Source organism: Camellia sinensis, chromosome 8 (genome assembly GCF_055761805.1).
Source record: "Camellia sinensis isolate YWXY chromosome 8, ASM5576180v1, whole genome shotgun sequence".
Taxonomy (NCBI): domain Eukaryota; kingdom Viridiplantae; phylum Streptophyta; class Magnoliopsida; order Ericales; family Theaceae; genus Camellia; species Camellia sinensis.
The window spans coordinates 36530644-36551667 of record NC_138968.1 but is presented as its reverse complement, the minus strand read 5'-3'; the positions used below and the strand labels follow the sequence as shown (position 1 = coordinate 36551667).

The 21024-nt window shown below is 39.4% G+C and overlaps 1 pseudogene; it reads right to left on the bottom strand.

Annotated features, from left to right (window-relative positions):
* Nucleotides 1-7377: 7377 nt before the first annotated feature.
* Nucleotides 7378-10170, bottom strand: LOC145797697 (taxadiene 5-alpha hydroxylase-like; annotated as a pseudogene).
* Between the last annotated feature and the right edge of the window lie 10854 nt (nucleotides 10171-21024).

The window sequence follows — 21024 nt, the reverse complement described above, 5'->3', positions numbered from 1 at the left end:
GTCAGCCTATGTATCTAGATGAAGGAAGCAGGAATAGGCTTGACACTTGTTGAAAATTTTGAAAAAATTTACAAGTTGGAGTTAGTCGAGGTATCTAGATGAGGGGACACTTGAGTTGTTGGTTGCCCGAGATCACCAACCAGGTCGTCAAACCTGGAATTGTTAGAAGGGTGAAGTCTTGATAAAAGACAACAAGTGCAAGTAAGGAAGTAATACTTGTTGAATGTTAATTTTTATAAAGTGTTCGTTGGCCGAGATCATAGTAAAAGGTGAACTCTGAGGTAAGTTGGTCTGTGACTAACTAAGGGTGCACCTGAGATGAAGTGGATTCAAGATGGTACATGTCAGATGTGTTCTAACCCGAAGTGATTACACAGTTAAAGTATACTTGGGAGAAGTACAAAAATATTCTGAGTATGGAATCATACAAGACAGTAAAGACAGAGACATGAATTCAACACTTAGTCAAAAAGAGAAGACTTGCATTGAAAATAGACATCTTGTTCAAGTACATAAACAGGCACATCGGCTCGACAAAATAGATACTGTTCAAAATAGAGAAGAAGAAAATACAACTACAAGGAAAAAAAGTATAATGGAAAGAAAAATTCCTAACTACTAGGATCTTATGCATTGATCTCAAACTGTTCAATCTTGGCTGTTGAAATTGTTTCGGCCTCTGCAGACAGCTGGGCAGACTTCTCGACCGCAATTTCAACTTTGATTTTCAGAAGAGCCTGGTCCAGGCTCTTTGCAGCGGTAGTGATCTCGGTTTCAGAAGTGTCGGCCTTCTTTGGCGAGGTGCTCTTGAAGACCTTATCCCCATCATCCTCAATCAAGTCCAAGACTTGAACATTTAGAGTAGGGGACTTGGCCCTAGCAGTAGCTTCAGATTCTTTCGCGGCAACCTCAGCCTCAGCCTCTTCCTTGTCTTCGGCCTCCTCATCGTCGGCCTCTTCTACTTCTTTGGCTTCATCCTCAGATTAATTGGGAGAGGAAGAGAAAGGGACATTGAGCTGACCCATATCACGGAGATGTGAGTCCTCAGGGACAGACATCTTTTTAAGGGCTGCCATCCAGTTGAGATAGTAGCCTTTGTTGCAAGCCATGTTGACATGTTTTTTTTCGGCCTTAGCAATGGCCTCGGCTTTGGCAGTAGTAATTTGGTCCACTTGTTTCACGTGCTTCTCTTTGAGATATTGAGTTTCTAGAGGCATGAGCATGTTGGATTGACTCTAGAGATGGAGTGGATTGCACAGTTATGACATTAGGGATGTCAACAAAAAGGTTTTCTACGACAAGTGTTCGGCGAGACATGTCGTCATTGGCTACGATGATGGTTACTCATAGATAAGGGGATTGGAAAATTATCAAGGTCTAAGGCTGGGAGCTTAGGATCTTGATGTTTCCTGTTCCTGGTTATAGTTGCAAGATTGTCGCTATTGTCACTATTTTCACTGCCATTGAGATGGTGGGATTGCTTGGTTGCTAGTCTGGTTTAACAGGTAGAGTTTAAACCTTGGGCACAAAGAGAGTCTTCATAGTAATGAATACTTCAAGAACAGCGGTGATGGTTTATAGAGGCCAAGAGAAAGAGTCTAAGGGCACAGATGGAGACAAATGGGAAAATGAAATGGTTTTGCTGGAATTAGAAAAATATGGCAAAAAGTTATGATTTCGAGTCCCGACGTGCCCGTACTGACATCAGGCGGTAGGGGGTAGAACTGATGTGACATGATGGGGATGTGGTTTGTATGCTCCAATATAATGGTGATCTTGATTAAGAAGTGCGATCTCAGTTGAGATATTGATCTCGGTAGAGATGATGACCTCAGTTGAGATGACAATCTCGGTTGAGATAGTCATCTTAGCTGACATGATGATTTCAGTTGAGATGTTGATCTTGGTTGAGATGTTGAATTTGGATGGGGGGAAAACTTGTTTATTCTTGGTTTCTGATGAGTTGATACTAGGTTCTTGATGTTCTTGAACTAGAAAGTCATGATCTCTGCTAGCAGTGCGATCTCTGTTAAGATGTTGGACCTAGATGAAATGGAACATGATGGTTCATGGTTCTTGGTTCCTAATTCTTGATTCTTGATGAGTGGACATTTGAGTCCTTATTTCTTGGTGCCAACGAGTCACGATCTCGGTCGAAGAAGTACATGTATAGGTTCCATCACCTCAGTTTGCCAAGGTAATAGAACCTAGGGGCAGTTGTGGGGACCTATTTTTGGGTAGTCCACGTGGCCGAGGTTGTTGGCCGAGGTTGTTAGCCGAGGTACCACGTGGGCAGACCATGGTGCCAAGATATGGTGTGGTAATAATGGAATCCGAGATATTTGGATAGAGGACTAGAGTCTTAGATGACATCAAACTACCTATTTGGATATGGATGAGACTCTTGAGGAAGTTCATCTTAATCTGAATAGTGTGAGTTGTGATAGATGTTATCCTTGTAAAGGATAGAGTCCCATGAAGTAAGACTTCTAGGGGAAGTTGGACACTGATCATTATAAAAGTAAGGCACTCTCGATGGGTCTAAGGTATGCCTTTTATGTTATTTCTTGTGAGTTAAGCACTATTTGTTGTTTTTTAGAGATATTTGTTTACTGATTTGATCGTCAGAGTGCCCCCGGGTGGATGAACCACCGCGGTATTCTCATATTCTTGTTGGCAGGTAATTGGCTTAATCTATTCTGCCGGTACTCTCCAACTGAGTTCCCTGTTTGGTTGTGTGGCCGGAAATCAACACCCACAACAACCTATATAAATATAAATATGATATATATTTTGTCAATATATAAACATTTTTTTTATAAAAAAATATAAATATATCAATATTCAGATTAATTACATATAATTAACTATCTTATTAAATTAAATAAATACCACGTTAAATTCTCATGTAACCACACAATCAATAAAGCCAAAAATAAAATAAAGTAATAGTAATAATAATAATAATAATAATAATAATAATAATAATAATAATAATAATAATAATAATAATAATAATAATAATAATAATAATAATAATAACTTACGAAAAATTAAGGTCGCTATAATATACACACAAAAGAATCTCGTCCCCAGATTCGATAAGAGAGAATACTAAGCAAAAAGCTCTGGGTGCATACACCGAACTTTCTCTTCTAACTCCCAGGTACTATCGTTCTCATCCTCGTGCCATTGCACTTTCACCAAGTTCACTTTCTTTCGCCGCAACTACTTTACATCCTGATCTAGAATAGTAACTGGTCGCACCACATACGTTAAATCATCACTAATCTCCAACACTTCTAGTGATACTACTTGGGAAGGGTCTTGCACACACTTCCGCAACAAATTGTTAAGGTTTTTGTGTGTACTTTGGCTCACAAGAGTCTTATGACCAATTACATATTTCAAAAAAGAAGACCCAATTGCGATCTTCACCCTCAATGGTGTATTATATGTAGCAGGAATGAGAAATCATTGGATCACTTGTTTTTGCATTGTCCTTCGGCCTTGTCTATATGGAACTGGTTATTCAAACTGGCAGATGTGTTGGGTGGCTTCATCTTCTTGCTCTCAATTACTCTTGATAGACTTTAGAGCTTTTGGTACCAAATAAGTAGCATAGACATGGACACACGACATGATACGGACACGGATGCGTGACACATCAATTTTCAAAAAATGCAGGACACGACACACTTGGGACAAGTTAAACTTTTATATTTTTACAAATTTATTCTATGTCATATATGTAAGTTAATACAAATTACATTAAAAAGTTGTATATTTCATAACTTAAACATCAAGATATTATTCACTTAATGTAAAACAATTATAGAATACTGAATGCACATGATGTATTAATATTATAAATGTTTCAAAACATAATTAGAGTGCATAAATTGTGTTTAAAAGAATGCAGAATATTGTTATTATTAAGGGATTCATCATATAAGATGTGTTTGAAGGATTGAAGTAGTGTAGCCAAAGTGTCCATGAAGTGTCAGTAAAATGTCCGGTATTATGAATTTGATGTTTTAACTAGGACACGTTGAAGAAGTGTCAGACACGCTTTTATGAGTGTCCGAAGAGTGTTGGTTCGGACACAGGTATCGGACATGACATGCTTTCTCTATAGAAGTTCCCATGCTTCTTAGGGTACCAACATGAAAACTAGGCTTTGTGGAATTGTGTCTTTTGTTCATGGGTATTTGGTTGGAGTGCAATATGCTAGAATCTTCTAGGACAAATTTAAGGACATTGATTCTCTTTGGGATAGAGTGTTTTTTATCCTCATTTGGGGCTTTGCTTTCTTTTCCTTTTAAGGGGATTCAATTATTTATTTATTTTTAGAATCGGTGGGCGGTATGTCATTAGTAGTCTATAACCTCGATGAGTTTTGCTCCTTTTATTTATTTTTATCTTTTTTTTTGATTTTTTTGGTGGACTCATTGTTTCCCACTTTCTTGTAATTTTCTTTATTTACGCTTTTTAATATATTATTTTTGTTTTTGATAAAAAAAAAAAAAAAGATCCTGTAATAGGCATTTTGATAAACACTTGCCATTTGATTTACTGAAGTCAATTCCTAACAAAAATATTCGTGTTTTGTTGAGTTACCTCACTTTAACTTACAGCTAGCTAGCTGCAAATTAAATTATTCTTGGAACACTTTCCATTATTTTAAAGGGAATTTAATTCCTGTCACAAAAGTAGTGCTTTAGTGAGTGACCTAAGACCTTAGTTTCAACTTACGGCTAATGATACGATATGCTTCAAAGAAATCTTTTCCAAGTACATTAAATGTTATGTTAATGTAAGAAACTTTTTGTTAGACTGAGTGGGAGATTTTCTACTAGCTTTGTTAAGGACATAGAGAAGCATGTGTACAATACTAGTCTTCTTGTTGATATTCTTCCTTTGTTTTTTAGAGAGTGAGATTTTATTGCAATGGTTGGGTTAAGAATTTTGTAGACCATATTTTGATCATGCATCTCTAGGTGTTACCTGATTAGCCCTTTAATCTTATTGTGTCTTAAATGCTTCTGGTGTCTGGAACTGTCCACTTGCCTGTAATATTTCGTCAATAAATTCTTGTAGAATTCAATTACCTTCCATCTTCATCTAATAATTTTGATGTGTTAGCATTGTGTAATTCAAAAAAGGTGGAAATGAGGTTGAGTGTAAGGAATAGGAGAAGGTGTATTCCAAAGGTTTGCACAATGTGAATGAAAGGGAAATGATGAGCACCCCTTCAAGGGAGGAGACTTTGGATGGGCTTGTCCTTTCTTAAAGTGTGGCTTCTAAAGATGTGTCTTCTACACCTAGAGAAAAGGAAATCAAGGATGAACTAAAAGAAATATGGACTGCATTCTTTGTTCTAGAGATGAGACCAAGAGGATGCTTAACAAGAAGGTTCTTAATCTAAAGCTTGCATGGGAAAAATCCTTTGCTAAATTGTCTACCAAACCTAAGAAATTTATTGTGAAATTGCAAGAAAATGTGGGATAGTGGTTTTCTTTCTTTTTATGTTTTGTTTTTGTGTCTAGCTTCTCGGGTTGTGAGAAGTGTGTTTTGTGCCCATTCTTTCGGGTTGTGAGAGGCTTGTTTCTTGGTGGTTTGGGTTTGGTGTCTCGTGTTAATTGAGTGTCCTTTGTGCGTATTCTTCTCGGGTTGTGATGGGATTTCCTTTCTAGGTTAGGTCCTTTGTGTGTGCCTTTGTAGCAAGGTGGCCTCTTGGCAGTGTTTTGAGTTCTTTTGTATTCTTCTTTTTGGGGTACTTTATTTTTTGGTAGTAACAGCTTACTAAAAAAAAAGGGTTTTGGGTGCTTATTGGAAAGTACAATCGTATCATTAATGAGTACAAATCTATTTGTAGCTGGCTTGATTAGAACCATATGGCGCCAAATAGGTTGACCTTTGAAATTGACCCATGTCTGTATTCTCATTGTAACCAATGTTCCTTGGGTTGTTTAGTGCTCTCAGGAAGTTGAGGCTTTGGCCTAGAAAGTGGATCCCAATTAAAACAGAGGGCGGCAAGTAGAAGAGCAGAAGAAGGTGGCGAAGCAGAAAAGTGAACAAATTGCATTACTCATGGTGGATACCATGAATCAAAGGAAAAAAGCTTTTAGAGTACCAAAACGTGGTGATAGCCTCTATACTTTAAAGGTGCTTTTTACATTTAATATTATTGATTTGGTAATATGATTGTTATTGGTTTCAGTTTGAATTTGTTTTGTTTTGTTTGTTGAAATAATTTTCTTTTCTATGTTGTAAGGATTCCTGACTAAAAATAGTGGAAGTGTCTGTATTTTATCAAATATAGGACTTTATATGATATATTAAGTTGCACATCCAAATCTTACATCAACATAAAACATAGGGATCAACAGGATTTGAAGTTCTAAGGCTAGAGGTTTTTTCACTATTGTAATCAGCTTGGAATGTTAGCAAAGTCTAATATGTTATTGTCTTAGAATGAGATGCATTTGGATATTAGATAATTTATTGATATAAAATTTGATTATGTTAGTGCCGAAAAAATTCCTATGGAAGCAGGGATTTGAATGAGCTTTAGATGGTACTTGTGCAATATCACATAATATTGAAAAAAGGGATCAAGCATTATGCTAGTCTTGACAAAGATTAAATGCCAACTAACTTCTTGGTGGGATAATTCTAGATTCTGGTTTAATTGAGTGGGCAGTTGAATTGTTATTTAACAAACTTTATTTCTTCTTTTAAAGTTTATATTTGACAGAAAGGAAAAATGAAGTTTTGACCAAATTTCATTATGAATTAGATTAGACAAATTAAACATTGTGGAGAAAAATGTTTACCCTTTGAGAAGTTAAGTTGAGCCAGATTATGTATAGATGTGTCACATAACCCCACTCATAAAGTGGAATATCATAAGTTCAATAAAGGTTCCTCTGGGATAAAATGAACTAAAGGCAACATAGCATTTAGACTTAACTTGAACTTTTTGGAAATGGTGCTATGCCTAGGGTCATCAAAATAACTGGCATTTTTTATTATACACTATTTTCTTCATGAGGAACCAAAATGGTAATAGTGAACTTCATAAGGAACCAAAATGGTAATAGTGACATAAATGCTCCCACTGATTCCTTTTGAGTGCTTGGACATGAAAATCAATCAAATTGTCAAGGAGTGATTCTCTTGACCTTGTGAAGAAGGGTCCTTACAGCACACAATTGCTGCAAGAAAATCTTGGTAATAAAATGTAGAAAATGATTTTTTTTAAATTTATTTTTTTACTTTTATAGCTGAATTGTTTCCACGAAACCGATACATTAGGTTTATTCAATAGGGGAAATATTATTTTTCATCAAAGTCAATGAAAGCTACGTGAATTTAAATCCCACCATTAGATTTCTTTGGTTTAATATGTATTGGTAACCCCTGATTAAAAATTGGCATTGGATCTTTGCAGAAAGAATTGTCAATGCAGGAAAGCTTACATGTGCACTGGGTCACCAAGTAAAGCTAGTGTTTCAATTCTGGTGAACTCATACCCAGGACACATTCTTGGTCTTCCGAATGCCACAAAGCAGCAAGTGGCTAGTGCTTGCTGCTCAAAGCGTGTTGGATTGATCTTTGATGGATTTGGGAAAATTATCTCATCCATGTGAGTCATGCTTGCTGCCCATACCACTTGTTTGTCAGAAATTTGTGTTACTTCTAGCTCTTATTTTATTTACATTACACACTTTTGTTTTGGTAATTAATCTACAATTATGGAAATATTAGCAATATTTACACATACTTGCCACCCTTTTGGTATTGGACATCCTCCAAATTCTGTATCTTTGAGAACCCTCTTGAAGGTACAAAACCTGGGAGGGGTTATCCTTAGAGTCTCCATTGCTACTCTCCATGTGTACTTCATCTTGCTAAGATCATCCCATGTGAGAAGCTCCCCAGGGTCTTGCCTTTAGCAATCTCCTCTTTTTCTACAATCTCAAAACAGATAATTTTTCAGTATGTTCTATTTTCTAGTATTGTTTTATGTTTTTAGTTCTTAAATCTTTCTCATGAATCATGATGAGGGAGCCAGTTGGGGGCATACCTTGAACAATAGCAGCATAAATGGATGGTTCATTGGCTAAAAGCCTGATCAAGAAGGTAAGGAGGATGGAGGATGTGTCATATCCTCCAATCATTATAATGACCGCATTGTCCTCAATCTCCTTATCAGATAGTAGAACTGAATTGTCTTCATTGTGGATACTAAGCAAGCAAATGCTGAGATCTTGATGAGGGGAAGCACCATTTTTTTCCAAGGCTACCCTCTTCTCACTTGTAAGGTCCATGAGTATGGTTTTCATTTTTGCCCTTGCTTGGAGACTATGGTTGAAGCGTGTGAAAGACAAATTCATTGGTACTGACAGCATTCCTTCAATCATGTTTTGAAACAAACCTCTTAGTGCATCTCTTCTTGCTTCTTGTTCTATTCCAAATATGAGTGAAAAAATAATGTTGAATGTGAGGGTCTTCATCAAAGGCATCACCTATATTATCAACAAATTGTTTCATACTATTAATGCAAGGAGGAAAAATTAATAGGTTAACATGTCTAAGGTCCAATGGAAATTGTCATTCTGCATGTATATATGTAGTTGGTTTTGCAGATTCTCAAATAGCTACTGGCCAAACAGATACCTCATGCGCGTCTCTTGTTCCACTCATGACGTTATGATTTCCTTTTGCAAAGAGAGAACCATCTTCATTTCATTATAATTTTATTGACTAGTTACTATGGATTTAAATCTCGAGTTTTTAAATTTACATTAGTGGTTGCAACATACCTTGACCTCATTTTTGCCATGCCAATGCCTCTCCATGTGCTTTCTAACTTCTTCATCGATCTTCCCAACATACTGCTTTAATGTTTCAGGCTTCAAAACGGAGACAAGTGCACCCCTTATTCACTTGTGATCTTCGCCACTCAACTCCAGTACATTTTTCTCACCACAGACTCTCATTGATGTTGGTTGGAAAACGTCTTGCTGTCACATGTGTATATAAATTTGTTTGCAGCCTACTCATGGAGAAAAATTGTAGGAGTTCCAAAGAGGCTGAGTTTGGAAATGGGACCACACTTTCTTATTCTTTCATGGAACCATGCCTCACCCTTGTTTGTTCGCATGGCATGTAGAAGGCTGAGGCTATGGCCTATGATGGGTAATCCCATGGAACCTAGTGGGAGCTTGTTGGAAGTTTTCTTGGTTAGGAAGAGGAAGATAGGAATAAGTAAAAGTAGACAAACTCGGATAGTTAACAAATTCCATGGCTTAGGGAGAGAGAGAGAGAGAGAGAGAGTGGTATATTGGTTTTGAAACTTTAAGATGGTGGAAGACTATACATATATAAGCGATTTTGAGGTGATAAGGACAACCCTTCTTTTACCTAAACAAATGAGAGAGATTGGCCTTTGTTGTCTTTGTAGTTACAACCTTGCTTTATCATTTTGTTTTTGTAGAGAGAGAGAGAGAGAAAGAGAGAGAGGGAGGGCAAGAGAGATTGGCCCTTATTGTCTTTGTAGTTACAATCTTGCTTTGTCATTTTCTTTTTGTAGATACTTGTTGTCTTTGTAATTACAATCTTGCTTGTCATTTTCTTTTTGTTTTCTTTAGTTGATGATGTTGATATGAATAGATGTTGTTAATATTTGTTGGGCATATAAGCTATATAATGGAGAGAGAGGGAGGGAGAGATTGGCCCTTGTTGTCTTTGTAGTTACAATCTTGCTTGTCATTTTCTTTTTGTTTTCTTTAGTTGATGATGTTGATATGAATAGATGTCGTCAATATTTGTTGGGCATATAAGCTATATAATGGAGTTGCTTAGACCTTTCCATAGTGATGAAAGCACTGCCTTCTAAAAAGGACCTGCAATTTTTTCCGTAGTAAATGATGTTGATATGAATAGATGTTGTCAATATTTGCTGGATATATAAACTACAAAGGAGTTGCTTGGACGTTTCCATAGTGACTAAATCACTTCCTTCCAAAAGGGGCTCTATTTCTAATAGGCAGCAACAAAGGTCCAAACTTAATTATAAAACTATTTGTACACTACAATTTGTTATGTTAATTAAAACAAGAGCCATAGTAAAATGGCATTTATCACCTTGTCATCTGGCATTTTTTTCTTGGTGACTTATCTTTTTTTAAGGTATTTTAAAGTTTTGCAAAAAAAGAAGAAGAAGAAGAAGAAAAAGAAAAGCATGGATGGAAAATGACAATAATGACACATTATCTTTTTATTATGTGACGAGACGACAATTATTGTCATCTGAAATTTTTTCCCTCGCATCATCTCCTTATTTCACATCATCACTTTTTTACCTCTCACTGCTTTCTCTCTCCCCGTCATTCTCTCTTTCACCCTTTTTTACACCGATGATTTTGATAATATAGGAATTGATGATAAAATGATGTTGTTCGTCTTGCTCTTGAAGATTATTGACTAAAAAATAGGTTTTTCAATTTTTTTTTTCTTTTTTGGGTGCTTAATACGTCCTTAAGTAATTGAAGCTTCTTTCTGGTTTTTGTTTCTGGAGTCTTTGAAATTTAGTAAAGGCTTGTTTAGGTCATAGGATGAGAAATAGGCTTTTTTCCCTTGAAAATGTGAAGTCCTTTGGGACATTTTGTCAAGAAAAAAAAATTGTGGGTCATTTTTACTTGGTCGTTTTATAAGTCAATTCTCCATTCACTAACGGTGAGCAATTATAAGTGGGTTTTCATTCTATACCATTGGTCCAAAGTAGAAACTTCATCTGGGTTTTGAATTTTTAAAAAACCTTCTTAGTTGTCGTCTGAGTAGAAGGGAGAAAGACAAATGATGGGGGGAGAGGGAGAAAAACTGTTGAAAATGAGAGATGATGAAGAGAGAACGTGTGGAGAGAGAGTAAAGGTGAATGATGGTTGAGCTAAGTCCTAGAGGAGTAACCAGTCAGAGGAAGGGGTCTTAATTTATATTGAACAAATGCACCATATACAAGTTAAAACAAAAGATATCATGGTATGCCATCTTTCCCTACAATGGAACTTTCATGCTGGAGCAAGAACTACCATGAAAATCAATCTAGACCTAAAGCAGACTCAAGGGCTCTTGCTATTGATAGGAATGAACCTATTTCTTTTTTACTAGGAATGCAGCTTGTTGGTTGCATTGAGTATGTCGTGGTTAGTTAGGCTTAGTTTACTTTGTAATGAATGCAAACAAAAACATGTGGCCTTTATGCTAACAAGGGGTACTGAAGATTTCCTTGGCACTTCAGTACTACGACAATAGTTATTACACTATTAAGATTAAGTGGCTGTGCAATAGAATACTGTTGGCCTTGACGTTAGCTAAGTTTTCAAAGTTGAACAGCCTGTCTTTTATAGAATTTGAACACCATCCCATTTCAACCAAAAATACAACCCTGTCAAAAGATACGTATTCTTCCTTCCTTATGAGTGGAAATCCAATCCCATTTTGTCTTTTTTGCGTGAAAAGCATCCAGTAGATAATCTATAAATAAAGATTTAAACTTTGTGCATTTTTTTCTGACCTTTTTTGAAAATGCATAGTTTCTCCTCCTAAAACAGGGTATCACTTGTACTACTTTACTAAATCAAGAGAAGTGCTTTTTAATAGTAGAGCTACAAGAAATTTATTTCTTTAACTTAACCGAGGATGGTTGCCGATAGAATGATCGTGAGATTGGTGGAATGCATATTCCAGACAAGTATCTAGTTGTTGTCATCTATAGTAGTATAAGTTCTAAACAATGTGTTGGGCATAGTTATTGCATAGGTGAACTCTCTAGGTTTCCCAACATAAGCTCACTTCAAATGAACCACAATCTCCTCTTTGTGCCTGACCACCCTTTACAACTTGAGCAACAATTATTTTTGTACTCTTGAGGTATTAGTAGTCAATCACATTCCAATAGAGAGCAAATGGCCAAATGTTTTTACTCTTTTTTTTTTTTTTGATTGGCACTAAGGTGTCCGGATTGAAGCCTGACTAATCTCCAGGGGTACACAAGCCCTTTGCAAGGAGTTTCTTGCAAGTGCACCACAATTAATTCAAGGGTTTTCCCCCAGTCCAATGGCCTAAAGGAATTGTTAGCACTTAAGAGGTTTCAATCCTTGAATCTGGAAGGGGCACACCTCCAAGACCCAAGGCCTTGCCACCAGGCCAACCGCTTGGGGTTGCCAAATATTTTTAGTATAGGTCACAAAGATGCATGAAAACAAACATAAGACATTGGTAATGAGAAACTATTTTGGACAGAAGCTCCATTGCAATGCAAAAAATAAAATTACACAAGAGTACACTTTTCCCCTTTATTCTTTCTTCATATATTTAGCACACATTAGACCTTTATCTAGAGTAGCAGTTTCGATATTGCAAAGTAAGACAATTAGTTGGAAACATATGCCTGCACGCAAATGACATCCAAGTAAAGTAGACCTAATCATAGGGTAGCAGCTCATTTTGATACTTCTTCTCTATTTCCTGTCGCTACATTTATGGATCCATGCACCCCATTTCATAGTGCCTCTAACGATTCAAGTTGGTTTGTCAAATTTTCAATGTATTTCTTTCGGTGAATCACATAATTGAACTTACACCCAACTAACTCCACCAATGATTTAGCAACCTTTCATCCAATCGAAATTAGAATATCTGAAGACAAATATTGAATAAGCAACATGTGAACATTGTTGAGAGTATTATTGTTATTAAAAACAAGAAAAACTTGTGTCTAGATTAACTTCTTACACTTGAAACATTTGGCTTGATTTTTTTTTTTTTTTTTGATTGGCACCGGGTTTAATATAATTGTATGATGATAAACTATTGTATGGAATTAGTTTTGTTGATTTAATAAGGCCTTACTGCCTTGATTTATAAGTTTAATATTATGGTATGCTAAAGGTCACATTTTAAAGAAAAATAGGATCTTTAAGCCCTTTTTGCAATAGTAAACAAAACAAGGATTGAAACTATATGATCTTGTCCTTCTTATACTACTCTTGTAGAGCTTATAATACTTGTCTCATATAGCAAAAAGGTGTTTGAAAAGTCTTGTATAGCGATCCCGATTTTCCCTTTCTGTATCTGTTGGTTTCTGGACTTTGGTTCTGTGATGTTGGTAGTTGTATACCTTGTTGTCATCCTTTAATTCCGCTTGATTGAGTTTTAGGATGTATTGGGCAGAGTTGTTACAGGTTGGTTAGACTTTGGTTTCAATTCCTTGTTGCCCAGGTTTTAGGAGGTCCGCTCGAGCGGGTCTTATTGCGCTCGAGCGGAGATTGCACACTTCCTACATTTTGGTGCTCTGCAAAACTTCTGCAAGCATGTTTTTCACGCTCGAGCGGTTGCGCTCGAGCGGGTACTCTGGCGCTCGAGCGGGTAGTATATTTTTGGTGTAAGTTTTGGGAGGAGGAAATCTACGCTCGAGCGGACTGGTTTTCGTGCTCAAATGGATGTACTTTATTCTTGTGTCTTGGCGCTCGAGCGGGCCTTCTTGCGCTCGAGCGGACCTGGGTTTTTGTTCTTGACACTCGAGCGTTGTGTTTTCCGCTCGAGCGGGAATGTCGTATAACAGAGGGCAGCAGGGCATTTTTGAATCATTTTCTACAATTTCTCTCTCTCTCTCTCTTACTTTTCCAAAACGCCATTTGAGAGCTTCTCTCTCTAGAAACTCCCTTCTCTCTAGGGTTTGATCTAGTTAGAGTGCTTCCCTCCCCTTTGGCCTTTGTAAAAGTTGTGTTGATCGTCGAGGGCTTCGTTTTGATCTGAGAAACTTGTGATTTGGAGCAACTTCATTTTCGTCATCTTCTTCTTTGGGTGTCATCTTTTGAGGTAGGGATTCCTATTCACTCTTATGGTCTTTGACATAGATTTTTGGTTATTTTGATAAAGTGTTGAGGTTGGGTAATTTTAGGACTTAGGGTTTCAAAATGTCAAAAGAGGATTTTGTTATTTTGATTCTAAAATGTGTATTGTGCGTTTCAAAATAATATTATTGTTATTGGTTGTTGATATATAGACCATTGGGTCAATATTGGAAAATGGGGTAGAAAACCCTAATTGGTTGTATAAATTAATTGGTATGATTAATTTGGAAAAATTGTGGTTATATGGAATTGAGTTGGAAATAATGAAATTGGCTCATTATATAGTAGAATAGTGGAGTTGGATTTATTAATCGCTCACTCTTGAAAACATTGATATTTTATCTGTTAGAGCTTTTATTATCTGTTTAGAAATAATTGCTTAGGCTACCGGTGGAGGGTAGTTTTGATTGTTGTAGACAATGCATGATGATTAGGCAAACTAAAACTAATCAATTGGTTATGTCATAAAATATGACGGTTGATAGAATACATTAACGTTATGTATTGATTGATTGTGTATATGACCATTGTGTATATACGTTGTGTGTGTGGGGGAGGAGATAGGGGATGTACTCCACGGTTTAGGGGAAGATAGGGGATGGACCTCTAAACCGGATGTTGTTTGGGAGGAGATAGGGGATGGACTCCACTGATACAGCTCATATGCTTGTCAGATAATGTGTTGATATAGCTTATATGCTTATCTATGGAAGTGTTGATACAGCTCATATGCTTATCTTTGGAAGTGTTGATATAACTAATATGCATATCTGTTGAAATGTAGATACAGCTTATATTCTTATCTGTTGAGATGTTGATACAACTAGTATGTTTATCTATTGTAAATTGGGAAACGTTTAATATAAGTCACTGTCTCATATAAGTGGTTGGCCAGGTTCTGAGCCATTGATGTAAATTGTGAAATTTGTAAGAAATGGAAACTGAAATGAAACATGAACATAGTGGTCATGAAATGGAAATGGGTTATGAACTGATTTATGGAAATTGAACATTTATCAATTGCTAATGTCTTAGTTATTGCTCATACTGTGTTTAGCATATCTCTACTGGGCGTTGGCTCGCCCTTTATGGGACATTATTTTCAGGTACAGGTAGTATGCCACCTCCAAGGACATAGCTTGGATGATGATGAGAGTTGAAGACTCTTTTTTGTTTATTTTGTTTGTATTACATGTATATCAAGCCAAGGGCTTATTTTGTATAGAGTTAGTACTCTTATTTTGTGTAACCAGGTGTTGACTTGGAAAGCTGTAAGCCCATAGGGCATTTGCTTTTGTTGTTAACATGTAATACTGTTGTAAGAATTACTCTGATGAATAGAAATGATTGGTTTCTTTTATATCAATGCATGTCTCTAGTGATGGGTTTTATGTTTTTTTTTTAAGGGCGTTACAACTTGGTATCAGAGCGTACCGGGTTCGAATACTTTGGGTACGTGGGAAGTGATTAGGATCACAATGGGTTTGTCTCGCTTGATAGAGACTTAGATGTAGTGTTATGTGTTTATATGATAACATGTTTATGTGACTATGTGGGTATGGAATGTAGTTTCTAGGATGTTGATTGGATCCTTGGGTTTCTGGGAGTCTTGTTGGAAAAGCACTTGATCAATGCTGTTTCTAACCGGAACTCTATTAATGCCTCGGGACTATCATTATCCGGAAATGAAATTCGTAATTGCTTATGTGATTATGTGCTTATGTGGAGTGAATTACAGTTGTCCATGCATTAGGACGTGAGTGTTATAGCTTCGGCACATTTGTGAATGTGCTAATGGTCTTGGTTACCTTTATTAGGATGTCAGGACGAGGACGTGGTAGGCGTGGCAAGCGTGGTAGGCAGGAGATGCCTTTACCGGATGACATTCCGGCACAGCAGGAGGGAGTTGGTCAGGCCAATGTGGCTGAGCCAGCGGGTCGGCAGGCTATGAGTGCCTTGGCCCGAGAGATAGCAGGAGCTTTGGGTATTCTTAGAGCTGGGAATCAGGAACAGGCCCACGCAGCTGAGGCAGGGCCTTCCTTCTTGAAGAGGGAATTCTTCTGGTCTAATCCGAACGAGTTTGTTGGGGATCTGAAAGAGCCACTTAAGGCTGATGAGTGGCTGGAACAGATGGAGAAGACGTTCGAGATGCTTGGCATCAAGGACGGGGCTCTAAAGGTGACCTTGGCATCCTTTCAACTAAAGAGAGATGCGGGTCAATGGTGGAAGTACGAGAAGGGCAGCGTTGGGGGTGCATGGGAGGCTTTTGTGAATACCTTCCAGGAGAAGTTTTTATCTTCAGCTGCTAGGGAGAAGCTGAGGGAGCAGTTTTGCCAGCTTAAACAGCAGGGCTTGTCAGTGGCCGAGTTTGAGGCTACTTTTACTAGTTTGTCCAGGTTTGCACCTGAACTTGTGGCGTCCGAGGAACGCCGTTGCTCTGAGTTTGAGCGGAAGTTGAGGCGTGGACACAAGTTGAGAGTTTGAGGGTCCTTTATCCGAGAGTACAGACGTTTGGTTGATGCTACAGCTCATATGGAGATTATGATGCAGGAGAAGGATGAAGGGCAGAGAGGCTACAAGAGGAGCCAAGATGGTCAGGGTGACGGTAAGAGACAGAGGGGTTCTAACCTTCAGCAGTCTCAGGGTGGTTTGGCTAGATCGACATTTCCAGTGCCGAGTGCGAGCTTTTGGAGATGTAGTCAGGGAGGCTTGACTTGTTTTACGTGTGGCCAGCTGGGTCACAAGTCTTCAGTTTGCCCACAGAAGGGAGGGGGTCAGCGAGCTGCTTCTTCTTCAGCTGGACCTCAGGGCCAGAGTCAGGGCAGGGGCCAGCCTTTGTCTTGCTATTAGTGTGGTCAGCCTGGGCACCTGAAGAGGTATTGCCCACAGTTGAGTGCCACTTCAGGAGCGTCTGGTTCTAGGCAGATTCAGAGTTATCAGCCAACTCAGTCTGTGCAGGCCTCGAGGGCTAATCCGTGAGCTTCGTCATCCCAGTCAGTGCAGCAGTCTTTTGCTCCTAGAGGTGAGCAGGTGGATCAGGGGCCTACAGGACGCGTGTATGCTGTTACCGCGCAGGACTTAGTACCGGCTCCATCAGTAGTGAGAGGTACCTTTCTGTTTTGCAACTCGGTTGCTAGTGTATTTATTGATACGGGTGCATCTCATTCTTTTGTATCTGCTGCATTCGCATCTGTGTTGGAGTTGGAGTTGGCACTGTTAGCATCTCCTATTTGTGTTGTATCACCTGTTGGGAGTGAATTGATTTTGAAACACGGATGTAGAGGGTGTGATATAGAGGTCGCCGACCATAGGCTTCCTTTTCCTTTTGTTGTCATGCCCATGAAGGGTTTTGATGTTATTTTGGGTATGGACTGGCTATCGTCTTACCGGGCTGTTATTGATTGTTACCGCCAGAGGGTCACAGTTTGTACCTTGAGCGGGGAGTGTTTCCATTTCTTGGGGGATCGGGTTGGTAGTGTGTTGCCACCGATGTATGATCTGCGAGGGCGGAATAAGCTTAGTGGTCTACTTGCTAGCTTTATGAGTGGTGAGTGTGATGAGACCCAGATTGTATTGCCGAGAGTGGTTTGTGAGTATTCGGATGTTTTTCTCGAGGATCTCGTTAGTTTGCCACCTCACCGAGAGATAGAGTTCTCTATTGATTTAGTGCCCGGCACAACGCCAATTTCTATGGCATCTTATCGTTTTGCCCCAGCCGAGTTGAGTGAGTTGAAGATTGAGCTCCAGGAATTGCTAGATAAGGGTTTTGTTCGCCTTAGTGTTTCGCTGTGGGGAGCATCGGCCCTCTTTGTTAAAAAGAAAGATAGTGCCTTGAGATTGTGTATCAACTACCGAAAGTTGAATCGGGCTACGGTTAAGAATAAGTACCCTATGCCCGTATAGATGATTTGTTTGACCAGTTGAAGGGTTCCCGTTGTTTCTCTAAGATAGACTTGAGATCGGGTTGCCACCAGTTGAGGGTCAGGGAGGAGGATATTCCTAAAACGGCATTTCGTACGCGGTATGGCCATTATGAGTTTCTGGTAATGCCATTCGAACTTACCAATGCACCAGCAGTCTTTATGGACTTGATGAACCGGATCTTCCGGGAATTCCTAGGTCGATTTGTGGTCGTTTTCGTAGACGACATTCTTATCTATTCGCCTTCTGAGGAGGAGCACGAGGAACACTTGAGAGTGGTGCTTGAATTGCTTAGAGCCCATAGGCTGTATGCCAAGTTTGGAAAGTGTGAGTTCTGGCTAGGAGAGGTCAAATTCTTAGGCCATGTGGTATTCGGGAAGGGGTATCTGTTGATACATCTAAGGTAGAGGCAGTGCAAGATTGGGCACAGCCTAAGAGTGTGGTTGAGATCCGCAGTTTTCTGGGATTAGCTGGGTATTACCGTCGGTTTGTGAAAGATTTCTCCAGGCTAGCTTCGCCTTTGACTAGATTGACGCGGAAAGGGGTCAAGTTTGTATGGAGTGAGACTTGCGAAAAGTCGTTTCAGGAGTTGAAAGTTAGATTGACCACCGCTCCGGTTTTGATTATTCCGGAGAGAGGGTTGGGTTATGCGGTTTATTGTGATGCCTCACGAGAGGGTTTGGGTGGTGTGTTGATGCAAGAAGGGAAAGTGGTAGCTTATGGTTCACGTCAGTTGAAAATACACGAGAAGAACTACCCTACGCACGACCTAGAGTTAGTAGCAATGATCTTCGCCTTGAAGATTTGGAGGCACTACCTTTATGGTGAGAGGTTCGAGGTGTTCTCGGACCACAAGAGTTTGAAGTATCTGTTTACATAGAGAGATTTGAATTTGAGGCAGAGAAGGTGGATGGAGTTCATTGAGGACTATGATTTTGAGTTGCACTATCACCCGGGAAAGGCCAATGTTGTGGCCGATGCCCTTAGTAGGAAACCCATTAGTGATGTAGCTTGTATAGCCATCCGGGAATGGGAGATATTGGGTGCACTTAGCGAGTTTGATTTGCATCTGGATGAATCGGTTGAGGCTGCGGCCTTGTTTTCTGTTGTTGCGCAGCCTACACTTGTGACTCGAGTGTTAGAGGCACAAAGAGGTGACCTTGAGGTAGAATCCTTCCGAGAGAAGATCTCCAGTGGGAAGGTTGAGAAGGGTTTGACAGTGTATCCCGACCAGAGTGTGAGATACCGAGACCGTTTGTTTGTGCCAGAGTCTTGCCGAGAGGAAGTACTCCGAGAGTTCCATCATTCACGCCTTGCGGTGCATCCGGGAGGCACTAAGATGTATCGAGATTTGGGTCGCCAGTTTTGGTGGCGAGGTATGAAGAGGGATGTGGCTGTTTTCATGTCTAAGTGCCTTGCTTGCCAGCAAGTGAAGGCCGAGCATCAGAGGCCAGCGGGTTTGTTGCAACCCTTGCCTATTGCCAAGTGGAAGTGGGAGCATGTCACTATGGACTTCGTTGTGGGTCTTCCGAGGACTCAGCAGGGTAGTGATGCTATTTGGGTGGTTGTAGACCGGGTGACTAAGTCAGCGCACTTCATTCCTATACGCGTGAGAGATTCGGTAGATCATCTCGCCAACTTGTATATTCGGGACATAGTGAGATTGCATGGGGTCCCAGTGACGATCGTCTCAGATAGAGATCCTCGTTTTACTGCTAGGTTGTGGCAGAGTTTGCAGAGTGCCTTGGGCACTAAGTTGACCTTTAGTACGGCTTATCATCCTCAGACTGATGGGTAGTCCGAGCTTACTATTCAGATCCTTGAGGATATGCTTCGAGGTTGTGTCCTTGACTTTAGTGGGACGTGGGAGAGGCACTTGCCCTTGGTGGAGTTTTCCTACAACAACAGTTTACAGTTTAGCATCGGTATGGCACTGTTTGAGGCCTTGTATGGCCGACCGTGTAGGTCTCCAGTGTGTTGGGCCGAGGTGGGTGATGCACCTTTGTTGGGCCCGGAGTTGGTTAGGGAGACGACGGAGAAAGTTGAGCTTATCCGTAGCCCAGAGTCGCCAAAAGAGTTATGCCGACTGTAGGAGGAGGCCTTTGGCGTTTGAAGTAGGTGATCATGTCTTCTTGAAAATATCACCTAGGTGAGGTTTGATGAGGTTCGGGAAGAGTGGGAAGTTATCCCCTCGATTTATTGGTCCCTTTGAGATCCTTGAGAGGATTGGGGAGGTCGCTCATCGTTTAGCTTTGCCACAGCAGTTGTCCAGGGTACATGACGTGTTTCATGTGAGTATGCTTCGGAAGTATGAGCCGGATCCATCCCATGTGTTAGATTGGACCGACTTAGATATAGATGAGGATGCCTCGTATGAGGAGAGACCAGTTCGAGTCTTGGATAGGTGGGATCAAGTCCTGCGTGGCAAGACCATTCCTTTGGTAAAGGTTTTGTGGAAACATCATGGAGTGGAGGAAGCCACTTGGGAATGTGAGTTGGAAGTCCGCGAGAAATATCCAGACTTGTTTGTTGATGTGTAACCATGCATTGGTAATTTTGTAATATCGTTGAACTTTAAGAGCATTATATTTGTCTTAAGTTGTAAAACATTGTGAATGTTTTGGTTAATGGAAATTTGTTATAACATTGCATATGTTCAATGAATTGTGGAAATGCAAGCATGATGTTAATGTTGCATGTATTATGGAATTGTGGAAAATGAGTTGAAATGGGTAAATTTCAAAAGAATGCGTGGAAAATGAGTTGAAATGGGTAAATTTCAAAAGAATGCATGTTGATAATGCAGGTTGTTATGTATAATGTGAAATGCCTCTTGAAAAGAGATGGGATTGACCGGTAACGGGTCAGGTTGTTTAAAATTATGTTGTAATATTGTTGGGAATGGAGAAAACTTGTTTTTGATAAACTTGTATTTAATTTCGGGGACGAAATTCTTTAAGGGGGGAAGGTTATAGCGATCCCGATTTTCCCTTTTTGTATCTGTTGTTTTCTGAACTTTGGTTCCGTGATGTTGGTGGTTATATACCTTTTTGTCATCCTTTAATTCCGCTTGATTGAGTTTTAGGATGTATTGGGCAGAGTTGTTACAGGTTGGTTAGACTTTGGTTTCAATTCCTTGTTGTCCAGTTTTTAGGAGGTCCGCTCGAGCGGGTCTTAT